Genomic DNA, 14,467 nt, shown 5'->3' on the forward strand with positions numbered 1-14,467 from the left:
TCAGATAATAGCATAATATGGGTGCTTTAAATTTCTTTATAATACTGTACATGCCAACTTCTGAGGCAAACCCCCACAGAGATGGCAACGCCTCTCAGATTCCATACAACATTCAAGGAGACATGCAGATAACAATGTTAGCAATCCAAGATGCATCCAGACAAAATGATTTATGCCTTTCCAAAGTGTATTTTTTCCAACAGTGGAGCAGCTAGAAAAAAGCCAGTCACGCTGTATTGAGGTCAAGAGCCTTTGCCCACAAACCTGGGCATTGTGATTTCTGTGCTTTCAGCTCCTTTTGTCTGTCTGATTAATAGCTCTCGTCTGAGGATGAGTGCAGCCCTTCTCATCACTGGACATCTTGGTACATGGATAATTGGCCTAGTTAATCCAGACGGCTGCATGTGACCCAGAGCACACTGCTTAGACAATGTGCCAATGAGTTTTCTGCAAGACTGTTTCAAATGCTACCCAAAACATCCCACTCAGCTCTATATTTTCACAATACTAAATCTTTTATGTAAGTCTAAACCACATTTCAGCTCGGGGCAGGTAGTCACACTGTTACAAATCCAGCTACTTTCACTCAAAACTAAAGTGGACCTTATACAGCAACAACATCTCCGTGGAGAAAAGCAAATGTTAGACCATTCACCAGAACAGTCACAGTTACAACAAGGATGATGTTGCCTAAAAGGGCCCATATTATGCTATTTTCTGAACTATGTTATGATGTTTCCTCATCAAAATCATACCTGGAGTTGTGTTTTGTTTCATTCACACATGTTTAACACACAAATCCTGCCAATCTCTACTGTACTAAAGGTAAAACGTCACTGATAACGTGAAAACTGCTGTTTGAGCTGTGGAGATGTAGACAGATAATAATGCAGGATTACTCAAACATGTGTGAATGAAACAAAACACAACTCCAGGTATGTTTTTGATCAGGTATACAAGATTCTAATGTCAATTTTGCAAAATATAGGACATTTAATTTGAGACCTTTGAAAATGGTTCACCAATAATAAGAAAAACTGCAGCTGACAGAAGCCTCTACCTGGGCTGGTTATTGAATCCCACTAAATAACTCATGACCTTTTACTGCAGACAGGCCCATATGTTACTGAGATGTGCACCAGGCTTACACTCATCTGAAACTATAGAGAGACTGGGGAGGTCATGTACCACTTTTATCATGTCATGTTGCCTGAATAAATAATTGGACGGTTAATATATGGGCACCCACATTTAGCATTGGCTTGTAAATGTTTTATGCAGTCTTTTAGAGAGTACTTTATAATTTACAGAGATCGTCATAAAGGGAAAAATTATGCCTTAGAGCTATAAAAGGAAAACATAAAAAACACAAAGGGTGATGATAATTATGATGTAGTATAAAAAGTGAACAATAAACACAGTTTTTGCTGTTATTTTGAGAAATAATAGTAATCACAATTAAAAATAACTAAGATAAAATGCCCACTACTATGTGTTTTCTCTGTTCAGTCTGTTATTGCTTTGCGAAATGTTTTACTGTATGGCATTAAATCTATCTATAAGCAGACAATGTCACCACGCCAAGTTGCAGGTCAAGTCTGAAGAGGCAACCCTGCCCTCAGAAGAATGAGTGTTTTTCAAGATATTTTTAGCACTTAAAAAAAAAACTTGAATAAATGCACAGTGTGGGCATTTAAGAGTAGACAAAGCAATCATTTATCCACGGACAGAGAGTGTTTGCCAAGAAAGCACTCACCATGAACGCACTCCCCATAGTGCACCTTTAATTTGTAACTGTCCAGACTTAGTAGCTAAAAACAGTATCAGTTATTAAACCCAAAAAATACCAGAGATAGCTAAGTCAATTTTGGACAATTTATAAATCCGAGATGAAGTATGGATATGGAACACAGAGGAAAACAATAGGCCTATTTTAGAAACGCTGGTGCTCCTTGTGTTCTCCTCCTCCTTGTGCTGTCTCCAGTCGGCTGATTTAGGTGACCCACTGGATGTGTAGACGATTAACCTCACTGTGTCATACTATTACGCCCACCTCTGCCTGTCTGTGCCGGTATACCCCAGCCCCTGTGAAGAGTTCATTACACATGCTGCTCATTATATAGCAAAAAAACATCAATATCGTCGTAGTCTCTTTATATTAAACAGGCATGTATTTGTGTGTTAAATAAGTTCTGTTTGAAACTAAGATGGTATGTGTTTCTACATATACCATGATCCTTTGCGTTGTGTCACCTGTCAGATCCATCATATAATCATAAGCTGCATGCTTTCCACAATTGCATTAACACACAGATGCCACACTGCTAAGCTCACCAATCATATACAGGTTCTGTTTCCATAGCAAATATCAAGAACCAGTAGTTTTGTTTCAGCTCTGACCTGTGCATATATCTGCTTGAAAATAGCATAAGAAATTCTCCTGAACTCTGAATAACAAAACACCTACCACTAAAATGTCAACTGTTTGCAAGATAAATGTATGAGGTTAAAATAAATTATATTTTGAAGATTAATGAGATGAAGCCAATACTATAAAGTCATTATTATAGTTATTATTTTTGCTTATACTGTTACTCTTTAGTCTATGCAACTAGGGCACACTTGCAGGCAAACAGTTTGTGAGAAAACAGAAATACACCCACGCACATCTTTCTTACAGTCAAATGCAGCTAACAGTAACAGCTTATGTGCTGGAGTGATTCATTTACGCATTCAGTAGTGCTGGCCTAAATTAAGAATGTGTATATATTTTAGTTTTAATTAACTTAATCCAAAGTTTTGACACATAAGTTAAGTAGAAGAAAATGAATGAACCAAGAAGCAGTAATTAACAAGTTCCTGTACCTGCAAAAATGTCAAAATAATAATAATCCTGTAACAAAAATAAAATAATGTAGTGTTGTACTTACTGAGAAAAACACTGCAATAGTTAACTTGAGATGACTTAACTCCCTCCTTCATGGAGAAAAACACTTTGGATCTCTGATGCCAAGAATCATATTTACAGACAAAAGGGCATTCCAATTAGCCTGATCCATCAGCCAGTTTCATATCTTAGAAACCGTCTGACCTCGCAGCATTAGGATTCGTTCGCTCAATGGTAGGCAGGTACTTTTTTTCATTTAACCAATAATCGCTGTTATTTAGTCATGATGTATGTAATGCGCCGTTAACAGGGCTAACTGATGTATTAAACTTTTCCAAAATCCCGTAAGAAGAAGGCCAATAACATTTTTCCCCATGATAAAATTTACCAAACATTTTCTTTGTTCTGACTTTAAATCCTCCATCTCAGGAATTGTTGCCAACACAGAATGTATGTCTCCGCTGATTGGCTGTTGCCCGAATTCGCACTTCCGGGGTTTTGCAAACCATCTTGTGTATTCCAATTCCTAACCTAGTCGCTGGAGAGAAATGAAACTGAGCAGAGGCACTAGGTGGCGCCAGCCTGGCTACGTTCCAATGTCTTACAACCAGAGACTGTATAAAGGGACACAGCTAACCTGCTAGCCACCGCGTTCCAAATAGGAAGTGAGCATTTCCGGCTCCACTGACTCACCCCAAATTCATTTTGTATTGAAAAAGTGTCGCCCCTCTCTCCATAACTGCTGCTCTCAGGCATCTTATTTTGGTCTTAAAATGTTCGTATTAACTCACTTTACATGATCCTGGTGTTTTCATTTTGCTATTTTGTCCGTAAATAAATTCCTATTCCGTAAATAAATTCCTATTCCTAATATTAAACTCAGCTCCAAATTTGCTCCATAACGACTCGCCTCGGTGAGCTCATTTGACTCGACCCGAACGCTACGGGCGACGTCACACTCTTTTACTCCACTTCATTATACAGTCTGTGCTTACAACAGACAAAACTATGACTTGCGACTTCTAAGAAAAAAACTCGCCCCCCTGCAGTTCCTGATGCTATATTCTCCCAGAGCAGCGTAAAGAGGCTGTGTGGGAATGTCGAGGAGGCGGCCATGACACCTTCAATTAGACCCACAACAGTGACAGTCCCAGTGTTCCCTCTGTGCTGGGAACCCTCTACATACAACTGCACTGGGACTATGCAGAAGAACATGCAAATAGGAAAGGCTAAAAGTGCATGGGATCTGTGTATGTGATATGTATTATGCATTCAGTAGAGAAGCCCTGGTTGTAGACTATAAAGTGCTGTAGAGTGAGCAGATCTCCTCAGACTGAAGCAGGCTGTCAGAAGCTGTCGTCTCATATCACGTACAGCAATTAGAGAATGTAAGCGAGAGCAGGTGTTAACGCTTGTCTCTTACATCTTTAATAAGGAAACTGTTTATCTCAAGTGTATTGTCACTTCAGCATCAGGCGTCATATCCACAGAAGTGTCGAAATTAGCTGTTTGATTCAAGATCCGACCACCTATCTACCCAATAGAGTGGGTAGCGAAAAAATAATAGTGTACAAGAAAGCGCTATATAAATTACTGCAAACTTTGTCACGTTACTAAAATTTCAAGCTCGATTTAAATACTAAGGAAAAAGTTTGATACCACAGTGAGAGAGAAAACATCCCAACACAGACAATGCAATGTTATTTCCAACAGAAAATAACAGTACTCTCTTTAATATCACCATGCGTTTTTTAGATTAGAGTGTTTCACAATGATAGCGGAGACTATGGAGGCCCCCCTTAATCAAACTACTACTACTTCATATTTTTACTCCAACAAATACATCTTTTCAAAGAAAGATTACCTGTGCTATCATAGTCTCAGCAGAATGTATGGGAAACTCTGAACCAGTTTTGTTTTATGTAACTGTATTGTAACTTTTTTTCTTTCAGTTTCAATAGTTGTTCAATTTAATATCTCGATTCAATATATATTTTGTATTGATTAGTATCTGGGTATTGATACTTTTGATAACCCTACAGTCAACTGAGACTCTATTCAACATAAAAATTGCAACTTCAATCATCACTTTTTATAGTAGTATATATACAATATATAAATATGTGTATATAGTATATATGTAGTAGATATTGTACAGCAGACCTTGTCACTTGTACAATTAGTCTATTTGCTTTATGTAATTACTTTCAAATGATAGCAAAACAGCACAGTGGCTAAAATAGCACAGCCTAGTGTTTTGTAACCTTGCTTTAGTGAGTGCATTAGCATATTTTAATTTGTTTACACAGAAACGAGAAGTGTTTGTGCTGGTAAATATGTGGACAGATGGGTGCTATAAATGGGACTGAGGTGTTAGGATGACTAAGGGTAGCACAGTGGTCTTTTACTGGGTGACCCTCCGAACACCACAGGAGGAACAGGAAGAGGCAAGACACGCTTCACAAAACTTGCAGCTCTGTAACCCCAAACCTGTCTCTCTGCGTGTTTGTCCTTGTGCAAAAAATTGAAAAAAAAGGAAGACAGTATTAAAGATGACGACTGTCCCAAGTGTCCATCGGAGCAGCTTTCTCTCACCTCATTATGTGTTTTAGTTACATTTTATCTTTCTTTTTCATCTGTGAAGTGTTCTTTACAAAACTCAAGCCAGATGGTACTGCACCTGCTGAAGCTGTTTTGCTGTGTGTATACCAGTGCATGAGAACAGATTAGATTATATTGCAATTTCCACTGGTCAGAAAGGGCATTTCAAGTTAGAAAAATGTGTCCTCAAAACCAGTGTTTTCATAAAGGTTGCAGTGAAAGTTGTGTGATTTGGGTGATTGGAAATCATAATTTCAAGTAATTTACAATTGTTGGTATTTGTATATATTAAATTAAGCAGCAACTAAAGTAATTTGCTGCTTCTAGAGCTCATAAATCACTGTGGTTGATTAGATTTGTAATATGTTTTTAAAAGTAGGATTCTGTTCAGAGTGCACACTGCAAACAGCTCCAGGAGCATTAAAATTGAGAGAAGACTGAAATGAACTGATAAACTAAGGCAGGAATCTCATGAATTTCATGTTGCTGTAGAGGTCAGAACTATCAGTATAACAAGATTTTTCTTTTAAAATAAATACAGCCGTTTTGACAATTGCGCCAGCACAAACTGCAAGAATGTGTGGGGAAATGTTTGAGCAGAGAAGCACTGAACGATAACGTCACCAAAAGCATACTGTCACGTAGATGAGATCATGATTTGATCTTTATGAATGTAAGGTCCATGTTTAATTTGTAATTTTGTTTGTTCACTCTGTTCTTGTGAAACTCTAATAGTAATGTGCATCATGTGGTGATTGCTAAGGAAGAATGTTAGTTGTGAGCAGGTGGTATCAGACACATTTTTAATTTGTTGATTTTATTTTGTTAGTTTGATTGTACATTGTCTCTTAACACAATGCCGCCTGCCTTGGACCCAGAAGTGACATCACACTTAACAACTCTATAAAGTGCTGTCTGGCCACAAGGCGTGAGCAAAGGCACAATTTAGTTTTTATTTAGTTTGTTTTTAATTGGTGCGCACATCATAAATGTGAGATGGTGGAAAGATCTTGGCTCCAAATATTCTGAGTTTAATCAAGACGCTTGTGCATCCTGTGAGAAGTGCATGTGATATGTATTCTTGGCCTAGTTTTCAAAGCTTATTTTCTCAAACTCTCCAGACACTGAATTAAAAGGAAAAAAAAAACAAAAAACTTAAATCTTAAATAGTTTAGCAAAGCAGTTTAAATATTGAAAGTTAACGTCGAAAGCACACTTTTTTTAATCAATCAGGGTTATATATTCACAAAATGACAAAAACTTTGACTTTTTTCAGTCTACTCTGACCTCATACGTCTTCACTGGTATTTGTCTCGTCTCATCTCCAAATCCTTGAGTCTGATCTGTCTTAAACCGTTCCCAAAAATAGCCGCGTAATCAGTCTAGAATTCATTAAGCACAGCTGGAGTAGAGGCGCAGAGGTGCACACTCCCACCACACCCGCCCCCCACAGACCCCCCTCAGACCGCCCCCACCCCCCTCTCTGTGCATCCTCAATAGACACGCTCACTTCATTTACACAGCATTCACCTTGACTGCACAACACCAACTAAGTGACACTAATAGGTTGTCATGGCGATGGATGGCAGGTTAAAAAAAAAAGTCTGGCACTAGTATGGGCGTTTTATTCATTCACTTCTTTATATAAATCACAAGCAACTATTATATATTATGAATGAAGGTTCAATGGTCTGCTGCCCTAAACCCCGGGAGAGTTTGCAGAGGAGAGTGAAAGCTACACTCCACCAAGAAAAACATCAGAAGAGACTGGGCAGTTTGTTCCATATACAGTAGACTGTGGTAGTGAAAAAAAAAATCCACCATGTTTAATGCAAGATAGAGACGCAATAGCACTCTCACCTCACAGTAAAGTTCAGGGTTGTCGGGGCCTCTGTTTCTCCACTTTTCTGGGTGGGTGTTGCTCTGGGCACTCAGGTTGATCCTCCAGCGGAAATATTCCTGACCAAGCCTAGTTCAACATATTTAGGACTTGGGTCCCTGGACAGAGACTTTAGACTTTATTGTCCCCAAGGGGAGATTCTTTTTCACAAACACAGAGCTCATTTGACATATATGCAAACAAACAGCTCTACAAGTCACATTACAAGAGACATAACAGTACACTCCGAGGGGCCTGTTGTTCAGAAATGTGATGGCCGAGAGGATCAAGCGTCTGTTGTCCTGGCAGCATTTAAGGATGGGTCAAATGCAGAGGACAAATTTCCCTAAAGGCTAACCTGAACCTAGCCTTGCTTTAAATGCTGTGCCAAAATGCATTCTTGTAGCAGCACCAGGACACTAAATTAAAACTAGAGGGAACTATAAAGCAAAAATTACAATAAAAGGAGATTTAAAGGCTCACTAGAGACAATAACATAACCAGCTCCCAGTGAGATTTAGAGTTATTACTATGAGCCAAATTAAGCATTTTCTGTTTTTAATTTAGCAGCATTTTTCACACAGATACTTCTATGTTAAAACAAATAAAATACATAGAGTCATCATTTCTGGATTCAAATAATTTTATCTCATGTACTGTTCCTGTTTTTTGGTGTATAATTGTTATCTTTCAAGGCAAGTGAAAAGTGAAAGTTTCCTCTAAATATTATTCTATCAGGCAAGAGGTCATTAGTCTAATAGATGCGTTATGAGAACTCTTTTGATGCCATTTTTGGACTGCTTTTGCTGCCACTCTCTATTACTGTTTACACACACACAAACACAAGCAAACACAAACACAGAACAAATAAGAGGCACATTAAATCTTCATAGAAACAACATCCTTCCAGCCAGCCCATGTTCTTGTCTCTCTCCAAGCCCTTTGTCACTGCTCTTTTGCCCTGCTTAGAAAAAAACTGAAATGATGTGCCATATTATTACATTGCATTGTGTCTTAGCAAACACGCAGGGCTGCCTCACAATTAGCTACCCACTCTGAGCTGAGTAATACCGCCAAGCCTCCGAAAAAGAACCCCATTTTAATGTCACCAGATGACATTGTGTTATGCAAGCAAAACATTGTGACATGATCTGCTGAGACAGTCTGTTAAAATCAAAATATTGCACTCGCGGTGGTCACTGCTGTATGGAAAAGATTAATATTAAAAGTCATTCAAATAAAAGCAACTTTTCCTAAAAAGCTGTATTTAGAAACTGGAGCCCAAAACTACAGAGTTGGGCAAATTTAATAGATTTTTTTTTGGAAAGCTTAGAAGATGATGCCAAAAGTCTGTGGAATTATCATTTAAAGAGCCAATAAAAAACACAAGGATTCAGAGTTTTGGGCAGTTTTACAGGGAAATGTTTGCCTGGGGTACAGCTTTGGTAACGAGTAAGGGCCAAGTGCTGGTACCATAGTAACCTTGGCACAGCATTGTGGGATGTCTGGCATGACATGACAGTAGCTAGTGATCAGGAATTATACAAAAAAAAAAAAAAGCACTTAAGCATTCTCAAAGTCTGTCTTGTTTATTAAATGTTTCATATATTCAAACCCTAGGTAAAGGATAGTTCCTTTGGCCCATACAATAGAGGAAATTATTTTTAAAAATCCAGTATCTGTAATATTGTAGTAATATTGTAATTTGATTAACATAGCTAGTCAGCATATTCTGGATAATTTTTCAAGTAGAACATGTATCTCATTTGATGCAGAGCATCAGAGGCACAAAAGTGCCCAAGGATATTAAAACATACATGGACTCTGAACTCAAGAGCCGTATCCATGAAAACAATATGGAAATGTCCTGCTTTGTAGCAACAGAGTACAGAAAGAAAAAGTAAAGACCTAGAAGTACAGACTTAGAACTATATATTTATTTGTCACAATAAAAATAATAACTGTCATCTTAAGATAAAATTAAAACTCTGACATTTTGTGTTGCTTAATACATTTTTGATGTGTAATAAATTTGGCAGTACAGCAGAAATCCACCCACATGAAAAAAACATGTTAAGTAACTATTATAAAGAGATGGCTAATAGTAGCTGCAAATGATCATCTTCTCATGCAAAGAGGCAAGGACCCTCCAGGAAAAGCAAAGCTGCGTCTTGTTTAAAGTATTTATTGTTTCGGGGTCCCCTTTAGCTCTCATGTAGCTTCACCCCCGCATGGCCGTGGCTCTCTGATTGGCTAATGATTGGTCTGTTCCATGCGGAGGAAGCAGCTCTACACCTACACTGTTGGTTATTAGGGCACTGGATGGTCTGGTTGGGAGGCATGTGTCAACTCTCATCACGAGAAATGACACACACATGATGGTGCCCACAGGGGGCAGCAAATGTCCCCAAGAATGGTGCAACAACCTACACCCAGTCAGTCATAGGGGAATGAAAGTTTGTACTCAAGTAAAACTACAGTTGCATGGTTAAATATGTACTCAATTATGAAAGGAAAGGTACAAAGTACTTCATACTTTTTTTTTTTGTAGCATTTTGGATAACTCCTTTAACTTAAGTGAAAAATTAAACTGCAATCTGCATATTTTCTGAGCTCTGGCCAATCAGCAATGCAGTGCCATTATGCGTGTTTGTAGATATAGAAAAGCACAGAGATCGTCACAGTAGTGAGACCACTGTGCTTTGGGGTTTTGGGGGACTTAAATTGTGCTTACTAATTCCTATGATTTTAAATTAAACAAATTACAATTACATGGTAGAATTATTATTATTATACTCAATTAACTACAAAATGTTTAAAATTCTACTCTAAAAATTACAATTACAGTATTAAAAGAAGGGGTGTGCAAAAATATCAAAATATCAATATATCGTATAATTTAATGTGAAGATATCATGGGCTGCTGTATCAATATATCGCCAAGGTATATTTTACAAAATGATTTTGTTACAGCGCTACAGTTTTGTTGTTTGTTTAGAGGAAGGAAACTCATTTTTTTCACTGTTTTGAGCAATAATATTAGCGTTTTTCATATGAACTTTGACTTTTAGACTTTTAGTATCACAGCCTTGATTTTTTATTGAACCGTATCGTATCGAATCGAATGGAAATATATCGAGATCCTTATATCGTGGCCTATGTATAAAGGTATGTATCTTCTCAATGACACCCAGCCCTAAGTACAAGTAAAACAATTAGTTACTTTCCCTCTCTGATTATAGGAAATCATAATATTGCAGCATTAAAAATAAACATAAAGATAATAAACATATATATAAACACATAGACAACATCAAGTAAAGAGCAAATACAAACAACAGCATTTAGCATTATTAGAATATGCTTCACTCATCAACACATCTCATGTACGTTCGACTGTCTTCATTTAGCCAGCAAGGACGTATTTGGTGCGGGAAAATAATACATGTAACTATGAGTCTTAGTGGGGTTTAAAAGTAAGATAATGTCAGCAAAAATAGTAATTTGGTCACAATAGCATTTAATTTACCAAACAAAACAAGATGACAGAGTCTGTATATTAGCTTGAGGTTTGAACCAACAACCTCAGGCACATTACTGTCACAGTTGTAAGTGGTGGATCAACTTCATTTTACAGCTTGACTTGCACACTCTGTCCACATAAGAACCCTCAGTCTTATCTGTTTGAAGAGCTACACTTTTGCCTCTGCTGCAGTTTAAGCTCAAACGTCTGAACACAAAATTGCTGAGAGCTGTTGACTTCACCGTCACTGTCACTGCTGCCCTCTTCTCTGGCGTGGACCTGTCCTCACCTTTGCATCATCGTATTTCCAAACTCTTTATCGTCTCTCTCTCTATATATCCTCCCTCGAGGCACTTTCGGTGTCCAGACGAGGCGTGCTACTACCAGGCCGTGGTTTCCAGATCTCCAGATGGCACTGTCATCTACACAGACGTTGGGCTTCAAAGGCAGAGGGACTTGGAGCAGAGGGGGAGGAGGAGGGGGGCATGGATGCTGAAATCACACCTTCATTTTACACCAAGTTTCAATGAGATGCCCTGACAAAGCACTAACAGAAATGGATTATGTGAGATCTGTTTAAATTTAACTCCAAAATGTGGTGGTTTCATGCGCATTGATTTTTGTCACAATTACTTCTGGGAGTGTTCTTGCTCCTGTAATTTCCAGAACACGACGCAGCTTTGAATGTGTTCCCAAGTCCATAAGCAATCAAGAGGAAAGGAATAAATAATTTTGCTTAATTTATCCTGCTAAATTTGCGAATAAAAAAGAACTATTATTGCAATAATCTTAGCCAGGCTGGCGTCACCTAGTGCCTCCGTTCAATTTCATTTCTCTCCAGTGACTAGGTCAGGAATCGGAATACACTAGACGGTTTGCAAGAACCCCGGAAGTGCGAGTCTGGGCACCAGCCAATCAGTGAAGATCCATACATTCTGTGTTGGCAACGATTCTCGAGATCGAGGATTTAAAGCCGGAACAAAGAGAATGTTTGGTGAATTTTATCAAGGGGAAAGACATAATTGCCCTTCTTCCTACGGGATTTGGGAACATTACATACATCACAACCAAATAGCCGCAACTGGTTAAATAAAAAAGTACCCGCCTACCGTCGAGCGAATGAATTCTAATGCTGCGAGGTCAGACAGTTTCCACGAAGTGAAACTGGCTGATGAATCAGGTGACAATAACCTAGAAATAACCTAGGGATGTTTACTGTTTAATGCCATATTGAGGAACATTCTAGGAAAAAGAATAACATCTTTGTACAGACAAGCAGATGCGGGACCCATTACTATAAAAGCTACACAGGGCACCTTTTAATCGTAGAATGTCTGGTCTCTAGACTATACTATACAATGATATTTCACTTGACAATGATCATTTGTATTCTGCGTAGATTAAATGGTATAACAACTTCAGAATGGGAACGCTAACTACCCATGTTCTTCAAAGACAGAATCTGAAAATTGAAAAATGGTACTAAGTGGCCAGTTTTAGAATTAATATTCTTCATAAAATATTCAACTTGAGCTTGGCCTTTCATGTTTGATCCATTCTGTGGTGGCTTGCGTCCTGGGGACATACCATACCTACATCCTACATAATGACCAAGGGAGAACTGTTTTCTTTATGGACTTGTCACCTTGGAAATGTACAGGCTCCCTTCTCCTCCCACACAGCCACTTCTGTAATAAAGACATTTCCGGGAGCGAGGCACTACTTTTAGCTGCTCGCTGTTGTGCTGTGGAGGTTGAGAAATTACACAAGAAATTGAAAACGTATAGCAGCTTTCAGCAAAGGGAAGCCTAGGGAGCCTTTCAGTTTTGTTATTTAAGTACCTGATGTCAGTGGTGACAAAAATATATTAGGAAACTGTATGACGACAATATAACAAATATAGTGTTTTCACTCGACATCACCTAGTATTACAGGATTTCCTTTGTTGTAAGTAAAGAATATAACCTTTTCATTTTTAATATTAGAAACTAAAAGGAACATGTTTACACAACACAAAATTATGAGTATCATAAAGCTAAAATGCATATATTTCAATTATCTAAAGCCATTCTGCATTTATTAGACATTATCCAGGGAGTAATCAAAATATCTCAAAATAGCAATACATTACTTCTAATAACTCATTTACAGCCATCAAATGATCATTTATGTCATCAGTTATGCAAGCGTTACTGTTACACTTTTGCATACACATTAGGTGTACAACTACTCACAATTGAAAAGTGCCAGTGGTTGCGCATTTGGGAGATAAGGTGTATAACATTGTGTGGTGCAGAGTTAATTAAAGCTGTTGGCCTCTCACTGTGAAGCATCCCTTTGAAACATAAGCCTGCAGTGTGACACCTTCCTCTGAAACCCACAAGTCTGCTTAAAACAAGAGACAAAGTACACTCAGTATGGGACATTTCCTATTTACGTTCCACATGCACTTCAGCCTGGAACGGACACAAAGATCTTATTTCACCCATACGTTTAATGACTTGTAGGTCATGTGGTGTTTCAGTACTGCCCAGGGGTTAGTTAGTGGGTTAGTTAGTTAGGTCATTTTTGTTCAATAAATCTAAATACTGCCAATTATTTCAGTCAACAGGAAGAATACTTTTTTCCGTAGGTGCTAGTGTTGTCACAATACTTACAATTTTGCAACAGATCTTGATAATTAATAAAGACTTTGATCTCATTACAATCATAAAAATAATAGAGTTCTACTGTAGTTGCTAATGTAAACAAACTTAAACTCCAAAGGAAACATGACACTGTCCCAAACCATTTTTTAGGAAATTTTCAGCTTTAGGGTGTTAGATTGACATTGATGTAATTTTCTACAGTAAATATTTGTGGCATCTACTCCAGCAATACTCAAGACAATTTTTAAACTATTCATGAATAGCCGAATTTGGTTTTATTTTTCTGTTTCTTTCAGTATGGTTGCTTCAAATAAGAAAAGTTTATGGTTACTAGTTGTATCAGTGAATATCTGGGTATTGATTTTTTTTGACATCCCTAATACATCAATGGTACATATGAATATGAAAATATATATTTATTTTTATCTCATGTTCACTGCAGCCATTTGTGTGCTGTATATATACCTATGCAGTACATTACAAAGAAAAACAAATTGTATTTACAACTCATCAAAACTGCTAACCTGTCGCTTTATCCCTGTCTGTCTGAAGAACAAATGCCTTTATCCTTTCTGACGTGCTGGCTCCCCTTTCACTGCCACTGTATCAGATGTCCACATAAGGACTGGCTGAGATGGTGTGGATTTCATGCCTCTCCCAAAATACAAAACAGAGAGTATGGATAAATTTAATGGACAGTTTGACATGATGGTGCAGAGCTGGTATGGGTTTCATGCCTTCTCTAAAATACAAAACAGAGAACATGGATAGGTTTAAGGGACAGTGTGACAAGGGTGACCACATTTTAAAAATAAAAAACTGGGACATTCCTGGTTTGGGTTGCTTGGTAATAATAAAATTGTGTAATTAAGGAAAATTGTTATGCTCTTGGCACTAATGTGAGTCTGTCTAGTCACATTTTCTTTGTG

General features: G+C 37.9%; 1 protein-coding gene across 2 annotated transcripts in view; it reads right to left on the reverse strand.

Annotated features, from left to right (window-relative positions):
• prkcab (protein kinase C, alpha, b) overlaps positions 1–14,467 on the reverse strand; it is a 96,392-nt gene that overhangs the window by 79,569 nt on the left and 2,356 nt on the right. The gene's annotated exons all lie outside the window — the stretch shown is intronic.

Source organism: Boleophthalmus pectinirostris, unplaced genomic scaffold, assembly GCF_026225935.1.
Source record: "Boleophthalmus pectinirostris isolate CB_2022bp ecotype Guang Dong unplaced genomic scaffold, ASM2622593v1 HiC_scaffold_17, whole genome shotgun sequence".
NCBI lineage: Eukaryota > Metazoa > Chordata > Actinopteri > Gobiiformes > Gobiidae > Boleophthalmus > Boleophthalmus pectinirostris.